This window comes from Suncus etruscus, chromosome 2 (genome assembly GCF_024139225.1).
Source record: "Suncus etruscus isolate mSunEtr1 chromosome 2, mSunEtr1.pri.cur, whole genome shotgun sequence".
NCBI lineage: Eukaryota > Metazoa > Chordata > Mammalia > Eulipotyphla > Soricidae > Suncus > Suncus etruscus.
Genome location: NC_064849.1, coordinates 149,694,353 through 149,707,271, shown reverse-complemented (window position 1 = coordinate 149,707,271; position 12,919 = coordinate 149,694,353). Strand labels below are relative to the sequence as shown.

General features: G+C 35.5%; 1 long non-coding RNA gene across 2 annotated transcripts; it reads left to right on the top strand.

The window, feature by feature from the left end:
• Window positions 1-312: 312 nt before the first annotated feature.
• LOC126001993 (uncharacterized) lies at window positions 313-7,162 on the top strand. Of its 2 annotated transcripts, XR_007492883.1 has the most exons (4): window positions 313-644; window positions 3,236-3,306; window positions 5,691-5,844; window positions 6,819-7,162. It is a non-coding gene; the product is annotated as an uncharacterized LOC126001993 (long non-coding RNA). The 2 variants fall into 2 exon arrangements; XR_007492884.1 differs by lacking the exons at window positions 313-644; window positions 3,236-3,306 and adding an exon at window positions 5,044-5,089.
• The last annotated feature ends 5,757 nt before the right edge of the window (window positions 7,163-12,919 follow it).

Sequence of the window (12,919 nt, the reverse complement as noted above, 5' to 3'; positions counted from 1 at the left end):
GGGTGGGAGGAGGGAGATTTGGGACACTGGTGATGGGAATGTTTCACTGGTGATGGATGGTGTTCTTTACATGACTGAAATTCAAACACAATTATGTATGTAATAAAGTTTTTTAGATAAAAAATTAAAAAATATATTATTCATATATTCTGAGTTATATGAGTAATTAACATGAGTAGTAAGAATAATATTTTAAAAGTGGAAACAAAGACAGATTTACATAACATTTCTTAAACTCACATTACACTTATTCTACTTATTAGTTACTTTTATACCTAATATTTATAGTCTTTGAAGGGATATACAGAAACAATGGGACTATTATATATATGTGTGTGCTCATATATATTTATGTATATTAGAAAGTGTAGATTTGTCATCACTTCATTTCATTCATTAAAGAGAGATGCAACCCACATTTAACTTTATTTTCATTATTTTAAGTCCCCCTCCCTTCTTTTTACTGACTATCTGGATGAGAAATTTAAGTAAGTACTATGATGTCCTGCAAAGAGACTAAATCTGTCATCACCTTAATCACAGTTTACACAGTTTGTCAGACCACATCACCTTGACAGATCAGACTGAATTACTTCGATGACTGGCAAATGGGTGCCACTTGTGGTAGAAATGAAAGCAACCAGGTGGGTGTATTTATTAAGTGCTCTTCAACAGGAGTAATATATTTTCTGAAAACTCTTGTTTGTACTATTTTTGTAGAAATATGATATGACCATATTTCTTTAAAAAAACAGAAGAATTACTTTTCTTGAGGTTCTGAATTGTTAACATACATCCTCACAAAAATGAACATGCTACAAAAGTCAAGTTTTATTTTCCCTCTGCATAATATGTATGCACAGTGTAGTCTTTTAATTTAAGAGGGAAGAAACAACTGGTATGATTGAAACTATGCACCTTTGATGTTCCAGGACTGCAACATTTAGGCAGATTATTTTGGGGGTCTCCAATTAGTTAATATTCAGGAGTCTCAAGAGCCTCTACAGACAACTCTTGGAATTGCTGGAATCCAATACAAAAATGCACAATACATAAGCTTTATGGTAACAGGGACTGGTGGTGCTAAGGGTGGGGTGGGAAGGTATGTGGTGCTGGGGATGGAACCTAAGTCAAATACCCCAGTTCCATGTTACCTACCAGATCCTAATAAGATTATTTTTTTGTTTATACATGATGGTTTACAATACTGTTAATTGTAGAGTTTCTAGCATAACACATTCTAGCACCACAAACCAGATTATTAAAAGTAAAGTCAATAAATTAATTTGATAACAAATGGCTTAATATAATTTTATATAAATAAATGTGAAAATCAAAAAATAATGATCTGATTCTGAGCATGTTTTCTAAGATTTGGGTGAGAAAATATGATTACTCTAATGTCATTGATTATTTATGTCTTTCTTATTTCTATTAGAACTATCTAATGTTTGACTAGCAGGATAGGTCTGGCATGATTTGTCTATATTTTGAACAGCAATAGAAATCCCAGTAGTGTTTATTTGCAGAATAATTTGGTTCATATCCAGTGGTCCTCAAGGCTTACTCATGGCTTTGTGCTTAGGAATTGTTTTTGGCAGTTCTTGTGGACCAATGTAGTGCTGGAGGTCCAACTGAGGTTAGCTGTGTACAAGACAACCCCTTTTCTAACTCTCTGGCCCATAATTATTTTTACTAAATGCTAAGCATAATACTCTATGCACACAATGTTAGAAGTTGGCAAAGCAAAAAAAAAAAAGTATGTTCTAATACAAATTATGTTGCTATTAAAAACCCCATAGAGTAAGTACAGACAAAAAATATTGTTATGGTTTAAATAATTTGTCCAAAGTTCCATACAGTAAGTTATAAAGTTGAAATTCTCATGCCTTTTGTCTTATTATCCTAAACTATGTTCTTTTTAAGATACTGCAAGATAAAATGGCTTACAGTAAAGAAAAGCCTTTCCATACACATAGGCCTTTTCTTACACACAGGTATAGAAGTTCTAGACTGCTTGTTCTTAGACTTTAGGTAGAGGAGAAATGAACTTTTATCCTACTAATCTCCTTTTCCTGGCTAATAGCCTCATTAATATAGCTGTTTCTAATAGTCATTTGAAAAGGCATGTCCTAGGATTTGCACACCTTTTTTGGGTGATACTCAGAATACTCCTAGCTTTATTTCTGGCAAGCTTTGGGTCCATATAGGATGCTGGAGTCGGACCCAGGTCAGCCACTTGGTAGGCAAATGCCTTAGCCATTGTACTATCATTATGGCTCTACATAACTTTCTTATATTCAGATCATACTATATGAGCCATGTCTGTTTTCCAAGAAGGCCGGAACCCCCAAATTTTCTTTTTTCTCTAGAAAGAATCTTAGACTCAAAACTATCTGTTTTTTTTTTAATAAAACGTTTTAGGGAATGGCTTTATAACAATAAAAGTATTGTAAGATTTTGAATGGGTTTCAATATATGAATATAAATAGGACCCAGTATTTAAAATTTCTTGAACTTTTTTTCCTTTCCTGAGTAAGTTTATATATTTATTTTTACTATAAAATTAATTAGGTATTTATTAAGGGCATTATTATATATTGGTTATATTGAAGCAAACCTGTAACTCCCGGAACCTCATATATTTGGAGAAGATAAGCATAGGCTAGACCTTAAAAACATATATTCTTTTTTTTTGAAGGTGAAGTAAATAGTTTTATTGAAAAAAATTTAGGGAAATATAACCTTGTTTGTTACCTGGACACTCTCTTTGTTTTTTGCTAGCCAAACATAATGTACTCATACATTATACCAAACATACCAAACATAATGAGCTCATCTACCCATGTGGAATTGGTTGTATGTAGTGTTTTATAAGCAGAACGGCCATCTTAGTCCCTTCTCTTGGGCTTGCCTTTCAGATTCTACATCATTAGTGGTGAGATGAGGCAGAAGAAAGAGAAGAGAAAAGTTTAAGCAATTCTATCCTAGCCAGGCTTCATTTATGAGATAGGAGAAGAGAAGAAAGAGGAAGGCAATTCCAGAGTTGGTTCTTTTCACTGGCCACAGGATAGCAGAGAAAAGCAATCTAAGGAGAATAAAATTTCTGAGACAAGTTCCAAAGAGATGCACTGTGTAGGTTTACCAAAATGCTCTACTTCTTTTTAAGAGGGCTAGATTTGTTCAATAACTTGATTCCATTTCCTTGTCTCTTATTTCCTTTTTTTGGAACTAGATTGAAGAGTGTGCTAAGGTGTGAAGAAGATGAAAACAGAACTTTTTCTTTTCTCTAGAAGTCGAAATCAGGTACTTTGGAAGCATTGTAACACACAGAACATAGCCTTTAACCCATTTCTCAAAGAATTAATTGTCTGGGGGAGCTAAGGTCTATGAAACATTTAATGAAAACCAAGTATTTAAACTGTGTGCTATTGATTGCTTCAGAGGAGTCCAGATAAAGGATAAGTCAATGTGGATTTGTTTCTTGGAGAAGGCTTTTAAGATCATGTCACCAGAGAGAGTCAAAGGATGAAAGGAGTTCATTAGGAAGACAGTAGAATGAGCTCAGTAGTCAGTAAACTTGTATATCTGAAGTAGAAACTTCATGTTGGAAATGAAGAGATGAAGTGGAATAGGAAAATGACATACTGACAAATCAGGCAAGAGTTAGGCTTTAAATAGTAACATGATATTTAAAAATGTTAATCTTAAATTCCAGTGTTTTATGGAATAAAAAGAATAAATTAATAAATGATAGCATCAACGAAAGCAAGCACTTACATTTTGACAATAGATCTAAGGTTACCAAGGAAAAGCAGGGGAAGAGTTGGAGTAAAATGGAAGATCCCTATGAGCAGTGGAAGAGAAATATTGTTACTTTGCTAGTGATTATGGTAACATCGCATGCCTAACATATGAACATTTAAACTCTTGAAATCCACTGTTATCTCAATAAAAATAAAGTAACTAAAAACTTAGTACTATACTAAGTTCTTCTTCAGGTGGTGGATCTCCTTCCCTTTCCCTTCTACTTTACAATAAATCTTTCAATTTTCAAAAAAACATATGTTCAGTAACAAACTTATGCTTCCTCTGAAAATATTCAAAGAATACAAACTATGAACAATTCAAATAAATATGGAAAAAGATGGATTAATTGAATGAAACAATACAATTCATTGTGAGAACTTAGAATTTTTGAAATTATTTAATTTGGGAAGAGAAAGTCTATCTCTGGTATCTCAACATCTGAGCACTGTAGGTTGCCAAGAAGTGAAGACTAGGTGCTTTGACTCAAGGGATCTGGTTTTTTATTTTGACTTGATATTGTTTCAGGGAAGATGTTGGACCTGAGGAATTATTCTCAGCAGGATGTATGAGCACATAGAATTCCATTTCAAGTGAGATTCAAGTGTTTAAAAGGAAAAATAAGAAGAGGGAGTAGAAGGATGTCTGCAATAGAGGCAGGCAGGAAGGAGGGCAGGATGCAAATTATAACATTGGTGGTGGGAAATATGATGGGATGTATGTTGGACATTGCATAGATAAAACTTGATCATGAACAATTTTATAACTGTATTTCATGATGATTCAGTTAAAATTGATTAAATCAAATAATAACACGTGAGATTAAGAGTCAGTGAAGGTTTCATGATGATAGACAATCTGAATTTAGCCGGATCCTAATTAGTGGACAGCATCTAGAATAGAAACAAGGGTATCTCAGGGTCCATGTTAAAAAGATTTGGGTATTTTTTTGGAAATAAGATTTTGGAAATAAGAAAACTTATCAGAAAAGCCAATTCTAAGATAAAGGCAACATGTCAGAAGTTAGTAAATCAGTACAGGGAGTTCTAATGATGAAACTGTATACATTTAGTGTAATTTAGTGTGTTGGCTGAAAAAGGAACTTTAGGTCAGCTATCTGATTGGCCTTGTGCTTCTCTTACAAGCTGCAGGTCATAGCTGTATGAGGTTGTACAGATAATTTGAAGGGCCCTTCCTCAGAGGGTTCTGAATAAATGGCTAAAACACGAATGTCACCAAGAGTATGCAGCATCATGTGAAAAATGTCTAAAACACAGTAGAGGTACTGCTGTAGGCATAGCTAAGTGACTTCTATATGTCTCTGAAGAGAACAGGGCCTGATAGGAGGGTCAGAAAGTATGTAGGAGAGATTAAGCACAAAATAGCTCTGCAAAAGTACTTGAAATTAAGAGATAATAGGCTTTAGTAGCACATTTCTTATAATGGCTATGGAAGAAAGAACCTAAAATGATTTCAGGTAAATTTTAAGTGCTCACGTAGCATATTATTTTGGCTAATAGACTGAAAGATGTTTTAACAACAAATATAATTGCCTTTGACTTGTTTAAAAAAACTGAGTAAATTAGTAAATAAATTATATTTAGGTGAAGTTAACTTGAATGTGTAGTCAATTTGTGATAATGATATTTCCAGGTGATAGTCCTTGATATGTTAATGAGTAGAAAAATTTTAAAATTAGTTCTCTTTTTTTACTTTGTGATAGTGTTACTAATATCCTAAGGTGGGCCCTACCTGGGTTTTTTTCCATGCTGCTCTTCCAGGCCTTTTGTACTGTAGCTGATGTTTGAAGTTTTTTCTTTATCCACCTGATTTGTTCAGAAACCGTGGAAAATAATATGCTCCTACCCATTGTTTCACAACAGGCATCTCTATCTGCAGAGTTTTCCCTACCATCCAGTTTGGTGCTACAGAATGATTGGCAGAAATCTTACTTTTCATAAAGAGATTGGCTCAGAGGGACTTTATGCCTGCTTATCAAGTTCAAGGGAATAAATGCAAACTCCTTACCTGGGTAAGGTATGTTTTCAAAAAACAGTTATGTGATTTTTATGATGTAGTTAGACCTGTGCCTGTGCCTGTAGGTGGCATAAATTTCTGTCATTGTTGAAAGTAAGGAAAGAAAAACTTAAATAGCATTATCATTTTAATGCTGGTTGGAGATCCTGGTTGGATCCTGAAGGTCCTGGTTGGAGCTGGAGAGATAGCTCACAAGACTGTAGGAGTACTGTGTTGTATCCCTAAATACTGTGTCATGGAACACCTATGATAACAACCCCAGAGCATTGTTCTAAGATAGGCCCACAAACAAAAAGGAAAAAAGGAAAAAAGATAGATAATACTAGGTGGCTTTTTGAAACACTGAACCATGTATTTTCAGTGTTCTGTGAATGATCATTGAGTTTCTGAAAAGCTATTATTATTCTTTTTAGTCTTTGTTCATTCTTTTTTTCATAATGATTTTTTATTTTTTATTTTATTTTTATTTTGACCAAAGTGGATTACATATCTTTCACAGTAATAATTTATATCTTTCACAGTAATATTTTAGTTACACATTGACATTGGATCAGGGGAATTCCCACCACCAAAGTTGTCCTCCTTCCACCCTTGTTCCCAGCATATACCCCATATTCCTCTCTTTTACCCCCAGAGCTGCTAGTATAACTGGTCCCGTCTGTGTCTAGCTTGTTGTAAATTGGGTATCGATTCTTAAAAATTGCTTCAATTATGGTGGCACAAGCAGTAGGGTGTCTGTCTTGCATGTGCAAATATAGGATGGACCATCGTTTGATTCCCTGGCACCCCATATGGTCCCTCAAGCCAGGAGCGATTTCTGAGCGTATAGCCAGGAGTAACCCTTGAGCGAGCGTCACTGGTGTGGCTCAAAAACCAAAACCAAAACCAAAATCAAAACCAAAAAAAAAAAAAAAAAAAAAAGAAAAGAAAAAAGAAAGGCATCAATTAACAGTTGGTTCCCATTTTGTTCACAGATGCACCTTCTCTAGGCCCAGGGTGGACTGAACATCTGCTCACTGAATCTATGCTTTATATCATCTTTCATATTTTCTTGTTGGAAAGACTAGCATTGGAGAATCATTGTGTTACTGCCAGCAAAAAAATGAAAGCACATCGATACACTGAGAATAATACCACAGTGACCAACAGTTAATGATACCCATATACACAAGTTTCAGCAAGAGAAGTTTTCAAGATACAATGCCTCACTGGCCAGAAATCAGAAAACATTTTATGATTAATCTGCTTAAACTCATAGAACTCCTACAAATTAACATGCATCAAAACATGCATTATCTTCTCAACTTAATTGAGTATTTACTATATATCAATCACTGCACACAATAGAAAAGGGGTATGAGGAAGAAAAATATAATGTGTTCTCTGCCCTCAGTAAATTTACAATTAGACCCAAAGCATATTTTTGTGTTTCTCTGCTTCTAATTTTGTCTTATGATTGGAAAGTGTATTTATAAGCTTTTAAAGTGCCTACAAACAAAACCCCAACTGATGTGAGCAATTTAGGACATCTCAATTTTATTTTTTAGACTCCCTATAAGTAGGATCTATTTTTTATTTCATAAATATCTAGCAGACTTTAGTACATAATCATCCAAGTTTATTTGAATTAAATTAGTAGAAATTTCTGGAAAAGAATTTGTGTTTGTACATTTTGTGGTAAGTGGGGAGGTGAGTGGCTTCTGTTGTCTCTTTATGTCTCTGCATCTATCTCATGCCCTTGGGGCCTGCTATCCTGAGTGAGTTATTAGCCTGGAGACAGGGACATTTTGAATCAAAATGGGGATGTTTCTCTTGAACCTAAGAAGAGGGATGGGAAAGGGCAAAATAGACCTGGGCAATGATTCTATAAGAAAATCTTGTGAGGGGCTAGAACAATGGCACAGTGGCAGATCGTTTGCCTTGCACGCAGCCGAACCTGGATGGATCCTGAGCATCTTTAAGGAGGAAACAGCACTCTCCAAACAAGTGGAAGCAGAAATAAACAGATGGGACTAATTTAAGCTGAAAAGCTTCTGCACCTCAAAGGAAATAGTGTCCAGAATACAAGAGCCACCCACTGACTGGGAAAAACTATTCACCCAATGCCCATCAGATAAGGGCTAATCTCCAAAATATACAAGGCACTGACAGAACGTTACAAGAAAAAAAACATCCAATCCCATCAAAAAATGGGGAGAAGAAATGAACAGACACTATGACAAAAAAGAAATTCAAATGGCCAAAAGGCACATGAAAAAAAGCTCCACATCACTAATCATCAGGGAGATGCAAATCAAAACAACGATGAGATACCATCTCACACCACAGAGATTGGCACACATCAGAAAGAATGAGAACAAGCAGTACTGGCGGGGATGTGGAGAGAAAGGAATTCTTATTCACTGTTGGTGGGAATGCCATCTAGTCCAACCTTTATGGAAAGTGATATGGAGATTCCTCCAAAAGCTGGAAATCGAGCTCCCATATGATCCAGCTATACCACTCCTAGGGATATACCCTAGGAACACAAAAATACAATACAAAAATCCCTTTCTCACACCTGTATTCATTGCCACGCTGTTTACAATAGCCAGACTCTGGAAACAACTTAGATGCCCCTCAATAGATGAATGGCTAAAGAAACTGTGGTACATATAGACAATGGAATATTATGCAGCTGTCAGAAGAGATGAAGTCATGAAATTTTTCTATACATGAATGTATATGGAATGTATTGTGCTGAGTGAAATAAGTCAGAGAGAGAGAGATAGATGCAGAATAGTTTCACTCATCTATGGATTTTAAGAAAAACAAAGGACATTTTTGCAATAATTCTCAGAGACAAAAGATAGGAGGGCTGGAAGGTCCAGCTCATGACATGACTCTTACCACAAAGAGTGATGAGTGCAGTTAGAGAAATAATTACACTGAGAACCATCATAACAAAATGTGAATGAATGAAGGAAGTAGAAAGCCTGTCTAGAGTACAGGCCAGTGTGGGGTGGGGAGGAGGGACACTTGGGACACTGGTGATGGGAATGTTGCACTGTGTTGTATTTTATGTTTTGCAAGTTGAATGACTATACAATGTTTCAAAATATTTTTCTAATCTGACATTTAGTCATTAATTTTCTAATGTTAAGGCAATAACAAGAATGTAGACACTAGACACTTATATCAGTGTCCACTTGAATATAAATATTGCTAAACTCTTAAATAAATATATACTGTCATCAGCACTATGCAAAATTTGAGAAATGAATTGTTTATTTTGCTCCTATTAAATAATATAGTTTCATATAAAATAGATCTAAAGTTTTCTTTTAATAGCTATTAGATTATTTACTAGAAAATTTGAGGATCCTTACAGTATTCCTTTTAAATTTTATTGCTAAGAACTTTTTACAATTTGGTAATGAATAGCTACATTTTAGCCGAAAACTTTCTTTTGTTCTTTATAAGCAATAGTCTTAGTTTTTCCTCATGTCTTCTTTAATAGGAGAATTCTCTCCACCTGTAAACTATTGGCAATATTGGGTGCTTGTTACATCTCTCAGTACTAGTAAATATCTTCTAAGAAATATAAGTAATGAACCTTTACTTTATTAAATTTTATATGAATATTTATTATTTTGGGGGAGATTGTTTTGAGAGACTGGTATTGGAACAGTGCTTAGTCCAATATTTATATGCTTAGTAAATGTTTAGTAGTAAATGCATGTAAAATTGCTTTAGAAATTATTATGTGGGCCATTATAATAATTCAGTGGGCAGGACCACTGTCTTGCGTGCATCTGACCTAGGTTGGATCTCCAGCACCTCATATGCCTGAAAACAGAGCCAGGAATAAACCTTTAGCACTACTGAGAGTAGCTCCCAAACAAAAACAGAACAAAAAAATTAGTTGTTAAGTCTCTATAAAAGACAAAGGAAGAGTTTGTAGTTTGTAAGCATCTATTTAGAATGCATTTAAATTAACCATATATTCAATATATAGTTTAGCCTACTAGGTTTTTAAATCTATCTTTTGGCATCATCATTTCAGCTCTGTGATGTATGCCAATCAAATCTGCTCCCCCTGGCCTTGCCTTTCTGTACACAGGCCGGGGAGATAAATCTTCCCTTTTCTGGCTTATCTATCACCAGAAGGGTAATCACGCTGTTCATTGGGTACCCCTGATGTATAAGCATGGAGTTAAGTGATTTAAACATATCCTCATGGTAATGAGCTCATTTAAACTTCAAGCCCTATTTTCCAGTGCAGATCTATGTATTTTGATTAAGTCATGGGGATCTAACTCCAGATCTCTTAAATTCCAAAGACTGAACTATTAACCCCTCCCTTGTATTGTGTCCCAGGAGGAATTTCTAGTGCTAAATGGAGGGTGTGTATGGTGTGGAGGAAGGGGGAGATCAAATCTGGATCTAGTCCAGATTCATTGCATTTAGTATTCCTGAAGAGTAAACGGTCTCACAGATAAACCCCAGAAATTCACAGTTGTTCTGAGAATGGGGGAGGGCAGAACAATAGAGTCAAAGCAAAATTAGAAATAATATGAGTCAAACCTTGATCCTTTACCTCATAAGCTTTAATAAAAAACCCACACCTTTTTTTTTAATATGGCCTGACACCATGTGATAAATCAAAGCCTGATGTAATTGACCCAGAATTGATCCCCAAATGTCTTTTGGGGAACATGTTTTAACTCTGGTTGTTGATTCTGAGGAATAATTGCCACCCTAGGAAGGTAATTACATATGCCATTGTTTATACACATAATAGACTTAGAACGCATGTTCTGCACAGAGGGAAAGAATTCCACTTCAATAGTAGGGGTGTGTTCTATGCATTGTGTCAGAATGCCACAAATAACATTTGAGTGGTTTCATATTACTGCTGCACATTTCCTTGATGATGATGTTTGTGTGTGTGTGAGTGTTCTGTGTGTGTGTGTGTGTGTGTGTGTGTGTGTGAGAGAGAGAGAGAGAGAGAGAGAGAGAGAAGTGGGAAAGATGAGTTACAGAAATCTGTTTGTTGGAATAATATTTCATTGTCTTTAAGTTTTTAATTTACGAAAACATTTTCAGAATCAAGTTCATTCTGCTTTGTCTGGTAAAAAAAACACTGTTTTTCTTTCTTCTTGGCCTAGACATATTAATGAGTTCTCAAATTTCTTTACATCAGGGGCTATTTACTTTGTGGAACACGAAAGTGAGAATCCTTCTTCACAATATCCTTTTAAACGACATGATTTTGACCACCCCTTTACATCCATCCATCAGTTAAAATAGTAGCTAGTGTGTTTACCCTTACTCTGCTTTCTGGTAAAATATAAATGGAATTTAAACCACAAATAATGGATCAAAGCACTTTATGTCTTTTGCCTTTAGCCATAAGACAGTAGTTATCTTAAGCAAACAAAACAAACAGGCTATTTTGTGGGTATTCTAACCTTTACAACACATTTAAAAAAATCAATGTTGTAGTAAACAAAATGCCAAGAGTTGCAGTGCCACACAATGAAGTCATGCATATGTATTCCAATATGGAACTTAGCGTTGTCTGAGGCTGAAGCAATTCATCTTGGGCTATTCTATGCCACAGTGTCCAGTAAATTGCGTGACCTGCTTGTTAGGCTTGACAACAGTGTTTTACCTAACAAAGGCCTCTGCAGCACCAAGAAGCGGTGGAATGTCAGAATGAGCACATTTCACACCCAGATGTGCAGCCATAATAGCGTAGGAGAAGATGCATGTGGCAATGAGCAGAGGTGGGGGGTGGTATGGCGTGTGAGCATGCAGGGGCCAGGGAGGGGGAGGCCAACAGTTCGCATTAGGGACATGGCCTCACTGACCACATTTAATCAGGCCTCTGTAAACAATTCAACATTTTCATTGTTCTCTAAAAACTAATAAAGAGAAACAAGCACTTTTCATTCATCTTGAAGTAATTTTCTGTCAGGTTGGAACCCCTTGTGGCCTCCAGCTTGTGCAATGCTAGCTGTGTGATACAACAACTATTGCAATTTATTTTACAAACTCTGGTCATTCACATGTCAGTTAGTGTTCACCAAGCCGGCATCTGAAATTGTGCAGTTAACGAGTTTTACAACATTTCTATCAAGAGAAACTGTTTAGCATAACTGACTCTTAAGGAGTTATTATACCTCTAAAAATCCATTTTAAGGGGCATTATTTAAATAAAATAGAAAAACGGTTCACTGCCTTTTAAAGGGGCTACAAAAAAAGTCCATCAGCTCCAGCGCAGTAATCCTCAGCTTAAAGCACTCTTGAGAGCACTTCTGGGAATTGTCAGCATAATGAAATGTTTTGTGAAATGTCCAGATAGATTCCTCTACTCAACAATTTTACTGCACCATATTTATTTTCCTTCCAGTTTTTAAAGAAGTGAATTACTTTGTAAGAGGATGACTCTATGTTGTGTAGATTAACTGAACACATTATTACATAGGTTGTAGCGGAAGTGACTGTTCTGTTCGCTGTGTCACCTCAACGTAGCCGCAGACAGGGGCAAAGACAACACAGGCAGCTTTTTCTCTTCAAGGGTTAACCCTCCATAAGGGTTAATCACAATGAGGCTTACAAAATTTTGCATTTTTCTCAGGCCACATTTCCCCTTAAATTTAAACCAAAACAAAATGGTATCTGCACAGACTTTCCTTAAACTTTATAGAATGAATAATGTTTTCTCACTCTAAGTAAATAAATGCAGGAAAATCCATACACATGTGCATGGACACATGCATAATGATGCATGTCATTTGAATCTGGACCATTTTAATAGAACATTTTACTTAAGGAAGAATAGATCCCTCACATTAACGGAGATGGTCAATGACCCCAAACCAATTAATGGCCAGAATCCACAATGGAAGACTATATAGTAGAGCAGCAAGTTCATTTTGCATATTATATTACCTAACCAGAGTAGAAGCTATCACTTATAATGTAAATTGCTTAATGGTTCATTCTATGATGAGCAAGAAGACTAGGAGGAAAATTATATTCAACTCTAATGGAGGTATTCAATATCCTTACAATATATATCTGTAGC